Below are 12,249 nucleotides of genomic sequence, written 5' to 3'. Positions count from 1 at the left end.
TAGCTCTCTCCCTCATCACAAGTACAGAGTATGGACATTTCTGGCATTTGTTAGTGTTCTATGATCTAGAAGTCCATCCATAGATCTAATATTGGAGAGGACTGAAACAAAGGACATGTTATTTACTTATTTATTTCTCTAAAGAAATTCATCCTGCCTGTATTTGAATATTTTCCTGCAGATATGTCTTAACTGAGTTATGATTCAATATGAAGTCCTCAGCTTTTACAGAGAATCAGTATTAAAAGGTCTGTTTGAAGAACGTTTCTGGATTTTTGGAAGCATTATTGTGTTACTTGCTGCTCCTTGTAAAATACAATTTTCATGCAATAAATTTCATATACAATCTAGTGCCGAAAAAAAAATGAAAAACGTCTATTCAGGTGCGATCCTATTTCCTTTTTTTTTTTTTTTTTTTTGCCAAACATCGAAAGAATAAGAGAACCTAACAATTACTCTTTTGCTTTGGTTTCCAGGAATCTTGGAGCTAAATCTTATGGTTATTTGCAGTGTTTCAATTAGCTCAGATACTAAAATATTTATTTCTGTTTTGTCTTTCTTTTTTTTAATCTATTTTTTCTGTTTCTCTACTATTTTTTCTTTCATATCTCCAATTACCCATTTTAGGATACATTTTTGTTATTATAGGGTCACCTCCAGTCTGCCTTCAGTTACTTAACAAACGTTTTTATTGATTCCCTTGCACGTAGCACTTGACGGGAGGAGATGCTACAGGCTATAAACTCCTAGCTGAGCCTTTGCTTGTAACTCACGAGCACTACTTTCTTTTGAAAGGGGCTCACAAACCTCTACGAAATAATCTATTCCAGAATTCAGGTGAGGATCAACAGTAAACCCAGTATTTCCTCAAATTCACTTTTTTCTTCCTGTTTTGGAAAACCAAGATATTATCCCCGTCAAGCCAATCTTCTGACAGAAGACACCCATGAATCTCAGGCACCGTTAATAGGACCAGCCCTAGAGGAAACTGGAAGAGAGTAGCATTTTAACAGCAGCCTTTCTGCTCCCTTTCTCTTTTGCCAGGGGGCCCTTCCCTGGGTTTCCAAACAATAAGTACAGTTGGGCCCTCTTCTCACCCTCCTCCAGCTCCCAACATCCTTCTCAAAGGATGCTCTCGCATTGTTTATGTCTCTGCGGGAAAGTCACCCTCCTCTTCTCCTGGGGACAACGGAATCTTAGCCCTTATAGCAAATTAGGGGACAAAAGCCTTTATCTTCATTAAAGGAAATGTACACACCAGTGAAGAGACCCCCAAAATGGGAAAGGCAAGCCCCAAAAGCCTTGAAGAAAGTAAGAAATGGGGGCCTTCCTGGTGTCTGAAATCGGCCCACGGAGTCGGGCATCCTCGATGCCTGGGTTGTCCTGCTCCAGGAAGCACCGGCAGGTTCACATCTCCATGGTGACGCAGCCTGGCTTGTCAAATATTCCTGAGCTTTCAGAGAGTCGGGGACAAAAACAAAAAACAAAACAAACCACCAAGTGGACAAATTGGGCTTTTTGCTAGGCCAGGGAAGTGGGATTGGAATTTTGAGTCTTGACTCCCATCCCTGGAAACGGTTGACACCATCATCTGGGAGAGCCTGCATTTTCTGCTATTTTAGGCTGAAAGGAGAAACCAGCAATGGCCCATATTCCTACGGCCTCCCCTGAGCTCACTGCCCTCTTCACAGAAGGCAGATCCTGATCCGGCCCCTCCCAGCCTCACAGGGTACCTCACCCGCAGTGACACGTGGTGGTTTTTAAAGGACTTGCACGCCAAGGGCAAGTATATAGTTTTATAAGCTCTGCTGGACTGTTGAGGAAACCAGCTCAGGAAAATTTAGTGACTGGCTTAAGGTAAAAAAACAACAGAGTTGGGACTAAACAGCCAGAGCCTTAACTCCCAGATAAGAGTTATTTTCAGTTCTCTTCAGCTAACTGTCCTCTGGGAGCCGAGCCGGCTGGCCAGGCTGGCCCCCTACCTCTTGGGAGCCTCACCCGGCAGATCCTCACCTCCCTCCATCCCTCCCACCCCCACGCTTTGCTCACACTTCTCACATCCTCGTAAGCAGGTTGGGGTCCTCTGTCCCTGGCCTGTGAGAGTGTCAATGGCAGGGACAGTGTCTGGTTCAACTCTGACCACCCTCTGCTTAATGTCATAAGTGAATAATAACTAATAAACAAACCAATGAACTTGGGAATGGCCCTTGGTGCTGTCTTACCCACACGCTAAGAGCACCCTGGTCCGAGTTGCACCCGGGACCCTGGAATAACATCTGCCTCATCAAGTCCACATCAGAAAATCAAACAAACCAGATTATGATCTTTTATTCTGTTTTTGTCTTAACGGCTTTGGAATTGTGGTCAGTGGAAACAGCATCATTCTCAATAAAAATATTCCTGGCCAGCCAAGTGACACATCTGGTCAGTTGTGACGAGGGAGAGAACGAGCTCTTTCATTCCTTGGCAGCCTGGGAGGAGGCATCTGGGCAGGTCTACCTTGAGAATGTTTGCGAAGTGTCACTCCAGTAACTCCAGGAGAGCTGGGATGATGAATTTCATAACTGAAATCAGAAATCTTGTCCAGAATAAAGTTTGGATGGTTTTATGAAATCATGGAGCAGAAGAGATCCTAAGTGAGAATAATTAATCTATCCCTCCACTGCTCTGCAGGACAACACCGAAATTATCCTACCAAATTCTCTACGTTTCTTCTTTAATCTGCAGAACAGGAAATTCTTGAAACCTCTCTGGATAACCCCTTTAAATACCTCACAACCTTCATGGGAAGAAAGTTTTCCTTCTTTCTAACCTAAATCCCTCTTGCTGAAATTCAAATTCATTCCCTTTTGCTTAGGGATCAACCAAGAATTTAATGCCTTGATCAATTTGCATCAATACATGAAATAAAATTAATGTTTTTAAGATGTGAAGTATACCTATTAGCAAGTTCCAAATACCAAACTCAGTGGCTAAATAAAGATCCTTTAAGCTGAGGATGCACTGTCTAGAAATTGGGTCCCGTAAACAGCTAACTAGGACATGAGAATCATGAGCAAAGCACTGAGAGAGTGAAGGAGATGGAGCTGAGGCTCTCGATCCCCACAAGTGGTAAGTACAGAGGTAAGTTGAGCTTTGGCACCTTAATAATGTCAGTAAGGGCTTGGTTTCTTTTCTCTTTTCTACTCTGATTTCCACAGGGTCAGTCATTTGAAAGACTTTCCCCCTCCTTGTGGCAAAATAGCTGCAGCAGCTCCAGCCTTCATATTCTTACAGCACACCATCCCTTCAAAGCCACAGGCCTGAAATCCCCTTAGATGGTATCAGCCTGGATCATGAGTCCACACTTAAACCGGGAAGTTGAATGTAGTGATTGGCTTGATTTAATCAGGGCCCACCTCTGGACCTGGGGTGGCAGGTGTGGGGTGGGTGCGGTGTCAGCTTCCTAGAAGCACTTGTGATTTGTGGGGAAGAAGAAGAAAATGGACTGAAAATCTGAGTACTGTTAGGGTGGGCAATTGGATGCTGGGTCATTGTGAAAACAACCTTCCCCCTCCCAAGATTCAAAAGCATGATATGATTTTCTGCATGTAAGACATCTGCTCAGACCTGTGGCTTGTCCACTTACAGACAGGTCCACGACCCCTGGTGATGAGGATCACCTTGGGCACTTATTAAAGATGCAGTCCTCAGGTTCCTCCCCTGAAGCTTCTATTCAATGGGTCTGGGATGGAGCCTGAGAAATTTTACTCCAACACATTCTCCAGGTGATGCTTGTAAGACCACCTCAGCCCACAACCAATCCCAGCGTCTGTTCTTCCCACTCCTGAAAGCGAGGGAGTACATCGTGTCTGCAAAGGTCTTCAAGGTGAGGGAGACATACTCAAATCATGGATGCACAATAGATTTCAGAAGGGTATTTCTGAACCTGGTCACTGTGAGTACTGGTCAGGAGTCTATGAAGATAATTGATAACCCTTGTTGAACATGAAATCTGTGAAGGATGCTGAGTGCTTCACATAAATTTTCTCCTGTAAGTGATGCATTTCCTTTGTAGAGAATTTTCAGGCAAAGCAGAGACCACCATCCTTCTAAAACATTCGTATTAAGAATTCAGAGCAACATCGATGCAACTAGAGATTATCATACTAAGTGAAGTAAGTCAGAAAGAGAAAGACAGATAACATATGCTATCACTTATATGTGGAATCTGAAATATGATACAAATGAACCTATCTATGAAACAGAAACAGAATCATGGACATAGAGAACAGACTGGTGGTTACCAAGGGGGAGGGGATTGGGAAAGGGATGGAGTGGGAGGTTGGGGTGAGCAGATGTAACATTTTATATATAAAATGTATAAACAAGGTCCTACTGTATAGCACAGAGAAGTATAGTCAGTATCCTATGATAAACCACAATGGAAGAGAATATGAAAAAAAAGAATGTATATATATGTATAACTGAATCACTTTGCCTTACAGCAGAAATTAACACATTGTAAATCAACTATACTTCAATTAAATAAATAAATAAATAAATAAATAAATATATATATATATATATATATATATATATATAAACTGGGAAAAAATTCAGGCACCTTTATAATATATAAAAATCAGGATCCCCACATAATAACAGTTTTATTTAGTATCTACTGTATGAGGAAATATATAATATCAAGAAATCACTATTTTGTCAGTGCTTCTTTGGTTGAGGTTACCTTAATCACTTTTTAATGTATTGGAAAGATTCCTGGGACAGCCAGGAGCATCCAAGCCTCTGGGAAGAGAAAGGCAGTATCTGGAGAGTGTTCGGTATTCAGCTGTGGCTGCCTCGATTTCTGCTTCTCTCCATGTGTTCGCAGCACTTCTCGCCCAACACCCCCTTTTTCCACGCTTAAAACAAGAAGATGATGCTGGCCCACAGTTGCCAGTTACGGGTTACCTCTGTGCCAGACACCTGCACCCAAACTTAATTAAATCTCAAGTTCAAGTTCTAGAAGGGAGACTGTGGTCAGCTACGCATAGACAAGGCACCAGCCCGGGTCCAGTTAGCTGTGACTGGGAAGGGGGCAAGGGTGATGCGAACATGGGCCAGGGGCCATTTTCTGTTGGGAGAAGGAAATTAGTTCTCAGAGAAAAAGAGTCTTTGGAGGCTGAAAAGATGCCCCTCATAAAGCTGCTGATATAATTTATTTTATTCATCCCAGAGGCATCTGAAAACATTGGAAACATTGCAGTGCGATACAGTGCTGGATGCACTTATGTGTGCCCAGACCTACTGCAATGACCCCTCAGTTCTCCCAAGTCCAAGGCCAGCACACGGGAGCCAGTGTTTCAGAGGAAGAAGAATAAGCGGGATGATTCTCGGGAGTCCTTGACCTCTCTGGTCACATCCTTGGAAAGAAATGGGAAAAAGAATGCTTCGCCCTCTAGCAGTGATTTGAGGAAGAGAGACTGGTTCCTTCCCCCTCTGATTCCCCCAGAACCCTCCCAAGGGCCACCTCCCCATCCCTGGCCTGCCTCGAAGCCGACCTGGCCACTGTGCCTCTGTGGCTAGTTGTAACAGGTCAGCCTTGGCTGGCAGCCGACTGCCCACTTCCTGGCAGCTCCAAACTGCAGGAGACTAATAAAACGAGCCCTAATGAATGGCCAGCTCTGCAGTCATATTGAACTCTCGGATTTATTCTTGTTGATAGTTTGAATGGAGTAGACCAAAGGGTCTCTTAGTGTCATAACTAGGAGATAAAATTCTGATGAATGAAGCATTACCTTGTTGCATAATTAAGAGGGTTGTTGACCCTAATTTAAATGATGTTGCCAAGGTGAACCAAATAGCAATTCTGGACCAGAGAGAGACTTTCTTGCTCACAGTAGACTCTTCTGCAAGCAGAGGACCTAACTTTGATTTTGGCAAAGTTTAGAAATGAGCTTCGTTAATGGAGCTTTTTAACCTGGGTATGGAGCTAGATCTGAAGAGTGCTAGGTGTCAGATTCTGCCTTGTACAGGCCTCCTGGCTAAGCAGAAGGGACCAGGACAGAATCAGGGGTCTGTGCATTCTAGGACCCCTTTCAGGATCTGCTGTTGCTCTGCTGGGTGCCCAAGTGAGCAGGGCCAGATGAAGAACTTCCAGAGAATGTCAGCACCAAAAACATACAGCCCTCCACCATACATAATTTAAAATATATGTAGTAGTAAACCTTAAAATTAATTCAAGGAATTTTAAAGATGTTCTGATTTTTTTCTACTATAACTTCGATGCATCTTTTAGAAATATCAAAGTTCCCCTCTTGGGTAAACCAGCACTGTGAATGAGCGAGAGAAAGAGCCAGGACTGACAACCAACAGCCCTGAGTTCCAGCCCTGGCTCTGCTTCTCTAGCACCTGTGGGACCTTGGGCAAGTCACGTAATTTTTATGGCTCTCAGAAAGGTCATCCAGAAAATAATGGTTCCTCTCTGGGCAGTTGTGAGGCTCAAATGAAATGTCAAAGTGCTTCATAAACTTTGAAATGCTCTACACATACACAGAGGAGGCCTTGCATGATATTCATCAGGCAAGTGCCTGAAACAGGGAGTGGCACCAGAAAGTGAAAGGTTTCATAGCCCAAAACTATCCACTGCTGAGGTATAGGACTTAAAAAATCCATCCCCACTCCAAACCACCTTACAATTAATATAAGCACTCCTTCCTGCCAAAAGGGGGAGGTCTGCCCCTTCCTGAGGGTCTGATGCCCACAACAGCTGACCATATTTGCAAATTCAATGCAAATAGGTAGCAAAATGAAATTGCAAATCTTGCAGTGAATGAGGGATTTCGTGAAGTCAATGAAAGTGATGTTGGAGACCGCTCAGTTCAGTTAGCTAAGCCACTGACCAAGGAGTATAGGCAGTTACCAACAAAGAGAGAAAAAGCGCAAGGTTAGTGATGCATCAGAGAAAACCATTTGAGTAGCAAAGCTTTTTAAGGGGCTCTTGGGGAAATGATAAAAGCTCAAGTATTTTGTAAAAATTACTCTTTTTTGGATTGTGCTACAAAACTTAAATGTGAAGAATTTAGTATCAGACAATCATGTAATTCTGCTGGAAATTTTTCACATGTAAAAAATGTTTATTTTATTCATTCTTTAAGAATTAATTAATAGTTGGTATTATGACCCTAAATTTGTTTGATAGAAAATAAACTAATTTTTATAAATGTTTTTATAAAATGTTTCATTTTCTAGGCAAAAATCACATTCAAGGATTTTGTTTTTTGATTTTTTAAAAATTATTTTACTATGATATTTTGGATTCACTTTCAAGTAGTGGTTTTTTTTTTTTTTTTACTGATATCACTCATTCTCAGATAATGAGGACTTTTTATAATTATTGAAATGAAATTTGCTAATTTCGTTATTTCCCAGTCTCCCTCAATGGAAATGATGTTGACAGTTTCCTCAAGCCCAAGGGAGGGAAAGGAACAAGCTTCCAGCCCTTTGGAAGTGGAAAGGCCCAGCGTGTCCCTCTTTCAGAGATAAAGCCAAAATGTCTTGGAACCAATACAGTGAGAAGTGAGCCCAATTTTCTGGGCAGAATTGACGCTGGCATGCCAGGCTGGGTGCAGAGCGCACTGGGAGAGGATGTGGCAGGGACCGGCTGTGAGGCATGAACGCCAATGGCCTCTGTACCCTTTGGACCACCAGCCTGGACTCGGCTACTCCAGCTGGCCAAGCAGGTGCTCCTACATCTTCTCCACTGGCTCCACTGCTCCCTCCTCAAACCTCAGTCAAAAGAGTCAGGTTTCCAGGACACCCCTGATGACCCCTCACTGAGGACTTAACTTAGATGCGCTCATCAGTACCCTTGGAAACAATAAGCCTCCACCTTACAAGCAGGCTGATTGAGGAACTCAACATGCCAGCGTCCTTGGTACATTACCCCTACAGTTCTGGGCCAGCATTCAGAGATGTGCAGCCAGAAAGCAAGATCTCAGGTGCTGCTAGGCGGACCTGTGTCCACATCACAATTCTACCACCTTACTAGCTGTATGGCCTCAGGCAAATTACTTGACCTGTCTAAACTTCGATTTTCCCTCTATAAAATAGTAAAGCATTTAAAAATAGGTCTGCCTCATGGGGTTTGAGGTATATCTTAGGTCAGACCCCCCAGAAGCAGACCCCGAGAGGAGGATTCACGTGCAGTGGTTTATTTAGAACATGCTGCCACCACAGGACTTGAGGAAGCAGGCGGGGACGGAGAAAAGTCAAAGTAAGGTATGGTTTCCCAGCCTGATCTTCCCAGGCACTTGCAAGGATGCTATACGTCAGACTGTCCCACTCACAAGGAAGTGTGGGTTTCATGTACCTGCACTGGTCATTCAGGGGCTGAGAGCATGCAGGAGATACATTCCAGGCTTGGGCACTCTGCCCTGTGGGCAAACCGGCCTCAGGAGCCCTTAGTCAGACCTCTGATGAGATTCACAGGTGCAAGACCTGGAAGCATCGTTATGGTAAAAGAGTCCCCAGGATCTGGCAAAGGACGAATGGCATCTAACATCACTAGGGCTGAATGAGAGGACTTGTGAAAAACACCTCGCACAGTGCCTGTGCAGAAGAGTGGCCGGGTCCACGCCCCCTCTTATTGTTGCCGGTGCCTCTGTGGTTGTAATTACGAAACTGTGATTGTCATCCTCTTAGACATTCCGCCAGGGAATGTGTCATGGGCCTCAGCCAAGGAGCTGGTGGTCAAAGCCTCCATGCAGGTAGATAGTACATTCTAATGCACAGGAAAGAAAAGGGCGGCAACATTTATTGAACACCTACTACTCAACTGGCAGGCACTGTGCTGAGTGCTTTCATAAGCCATCTCATCCACTCCTTATAGCAGTCCCATCAGGCAGGATTAATATCTTCATTGTTATGGCTAAAGAAACTGATCCAGAAAATCAAAGTAAATTACCCCTTATCACACAGTTATGTCTAGGTTCTAAAGCAGTATTCTTTTTACCTAAACTTCAAAGGCTGCCCTTGAAAGGTGATATGACAGAGCCTGCCTGTTGCCTGCCCAATATATTCTGAGCAGCCATGTACCCAGCTAAAATAATATATAGCTCAGCTTCCCCTGCAATTAAGGACGGCCAATAAAAGTGGGGCTCCTTTAAAAAATGGATTCCATCAGAAGGCATTCTTTTTGCCCTTCCCTCTTCCTTCTCCTGCTTAGAATACAGATGTGATGGCTGGTGCTCCAGAAGCCATCGTGGGCCATGGAAGCTAGAGCTTTGAACTTATTCTAGGTATTTGGACTTAGTTTATACGAGAGAAAATAAACATCTATATTACTGAAGCCATTTTTATTTCCTTTGTCTGTTTCTAGCAGCTGGTCCTAATCCTAACAGATACAGACTGTATGATATTTATGAGTTCTTTTAAGAACGACTTTACTATCTTGAATCAAAGTAAACTACCCACTTGTCCCAGGCCCTCTGTCCTGAAAAATACTGACGCATCTCTATGCTATAAAATTGAACCCATCAAGTCTAAACACAACAGAAAATGTCAGATAAACTGCCAGCAGCCTGAGGTTTCAGAATTTTCAGGGCAGGTATAAGTTCTTACCTTTTGAAACTGTGGAAACTGGGCACCTGCTGAGAGACAAAGCCCTGATCTGACAGGGGTCCCTGAAACCCTGGCCTCACTACAATGACCACATCACCCTTTCTTGGTCTCCCATAAACGCAGCAACCGGCATGTCCCCAGGGAAGCAACAGCATTTTGCCCTGTATCTTGCAACCCCTTAACCTGCCCCCTATTCAGCAGCCTGTTTTTCTGAGTGCAGCTCCAGGAGATGGTGCCTGACTCAAGACCTGACCATGACGTCCATCTATATTCTGCCATTTGCAGGTAGAGTTGATCAGAAGCTCCAGTCAATAGGGGAAGCTCCGTGGTCCAGAGCACAGAGGGAGCCTTACATAATCGGGGATGGTTTGTCAAAGCACATTTCACATGCAACTGATTCTATCACCTTGGGACTTGCTGGTGGAATAAATAATCACTGTACACATTTTGTTAGCTACGCCTCATTAGAGATGGGTTTTTGGAAATGGCATCGTGAAGGCTGCTTATCTGTCAGTGCTCCTTTTAAGTATGGCAAGTGTTCCAGATAGGCTTTTCTAAAAAATTAGACGTCGCCATGGCCAGATGCAGCTCGTCATGGTTACTGGAGTTGAGGGAGCCAAGGGGAGGGATACGACAGCCTGAGCTCACCTTCAGAGCTTGCAGCTTCAAGTGCTGGAGGAAAGCTGGGGAGAAGTTTCTCTGCAAAGTGAGAGCTTGATCAGAACTCTTCCAAAGAAGCGTCTTGACTTCAGTGTGACAAAATTCCAGCTTGAAGTCACTACGAATTTTTACACTTTCTTCTGTGGGTCTCCTGCCTCTCCTGCTCCTCTGGATATGTTTGACTAGCTGCTAGGACCACCTCAATACAACAAAAATACGTCGGTGGAAGATGGCTCTGTCCTTGATGGGCCACGCCCAAGTCAGAAGGTGGAGAATTACTCCTTATCGAATCCAAGCAGGGCTCTGACAGGGGCCCTCCCTTATTGGCCGAGTGAGGGCAGGGGCAGGTCACTGAGTTCTGCATTCCCCGGGCACAGTACAGCGCCTGGTACATGGTAGGTGCTCAGTACACAAGTTAAACTGGACCGGATTGTCACACCCTCAGTTTGGGCTTCTCTTCACTGTGAATAGTTCCTCTAACATGAGAACTGCTTGCTGGGCCCTCTCACACACACTGTAATCTATCCTCACTGTTCCAGGACAGGAGCCTTCCAGCCAACATCGGCGAAAGGCCACAGACAGAATGGAAACTGCTGACAATATCGGTAGTAGGCAGGGGGCCTAACAGCTCCTGTTCAGCCTAGCAAGTTAACACCTCGCAATTGTCCTGTCAGGGGATGATGAGGAGTATCAGTATTATGTTATGGGTGAGAAAACAAAGACATGGAGCAGTTACTTAATCCAAGGTTTCACCCGATGTCCAAATATAGAGATTCTCATGGATTGTGAAGATCTAGATTTATCATAAAAGGCAAGTTAAGAAATGCTAACTTGCTTCACAAAAGGATTCCTTTACTTTTCCTTAAGCATGCCACTTGTCTCTGTGTTTGTAATATGCATTTGTTAACACAAAAAAAATTTTATATACAACTTGAGACTTCAGCACCACGTTTGGTCCACAAAGCAGAGTTGTGTGTCCAATGGAGCTTTGTCCTAGTCAATCTATATTCATGAGGTTAGAATGCAGCTTATTCCCACACATTTCTGAATAGGAGCCTGGGGTTAACCGGGTGTCATCAAAGGGTCTTCAGCCCCATTCCTTTGGGTGAAAAACAAGGGACACAAGTCCTGAGCCCTGGTGGGAATGGCCCTGCCTTCAATGGGCCCTACTTAGCCACAGCTGTGATACTAAGCTGAATAACTATTGGCTATTTTGTTCATATTTCTGGGCTTTGTTTCCTCAGGGGAAATAAATAAGGGGTTAGATAAGGCAGTCTCATGCTTTGTCAGACCTGAGATTCTAGGATTCTAAATCTGGAGGAGCAGAGGCAGAGGGGTGGGCTGGGTTAGAATGGGCAGGAACAGTCACCTGGTTCAAGAATAAAGAGGATGAAGGCCTTTTATTCAAATTCCCACAAATGCCCTACGAGTCACTGCAAGCATATCCGTAAGAACACACCAGCCAAGTGCATTCCATCCAAGCTCTCCTTGAACTTGGGAAGGGTGGTGTTTGTGAAGGGTCTGTTTCTCAGCATCCACCAGGGAAGTGTCTCCATCATCTCTGTGGCTTCTAAAGCATCAAGGGGGGAGCTTCCTGTTTCAGCGGAATCAGCTCTGAGGCTGTGAATCAGGAGAACTTTCAAGTTCTCTCCAAAAGTGAAGTTGCAGTAGTTAACTGTCCTCTCGGCAGAGGCCGGCCTGCTGGCATTCAACAAGATGAACAGTGACAGAGTGCAGTGCTCAGAGAGCCAGCAGCTACCGCGGCTGCCCTTGGCTTACGCACTCTCCCCCTAAAAAACAAAGGCGTTAAGTTTGTGGATGTGTTCGTGAGTGAGAAGGCGCCTGCAAAGAAAGCTTTTGGGACATAAGTAATGTCCAGTGACAGAAGGGGCTTCAGGGATTCCTAACAAATTAGTGCTTCCCGCGTTTCAATCTGTCTGTTCAGCCCGTGGTCAGCTGCCCAGGCCTGTCCAGCTTCTCTAGGAA

General features: G+C 44.4%; 1 long non-coding RNA gene across 2 annotated transcripts in view; it reads right to left on the bottom strand.

Annotated features, from left to right (window-relative positions):
• Positions 1–4,575: 4,575 nt before the first annotated feature.
• LOC309615192 overlaps positions 4,576–12,249 on the bottom strand; it is a 28,778-nt gene continuing 21,104 nt past the window's right edge. For both annotated transcript variants that reach the window (XR_014236613.1, XR_014236614.1), the window contains one exon: positions 4,576–12,053. This is a non-coding gene — a long non-coding RNA (uncharacterized lncRNA). The remainder of the gene's footprint in view (positions 12,054–12,249) is intronic.

Source organism: Balaenoptera borealis (assembly GCF_965194805.1).
Source record: "Balaenoptera borealis genome assembly, chromosome: 17".
NCBI classification, from domain to species: domain Eukaryota; kingdom Metazoa; phylum Chordata; class Mammalia; order Artiodactyla; family Balaenopteridae; genus Balaenoptera; species Balaenoptera borealis.
Note: the sequence above shows the minus strand (reverse complement) of the source record. Positions and strands in the feature narration are given on the sequence as shown.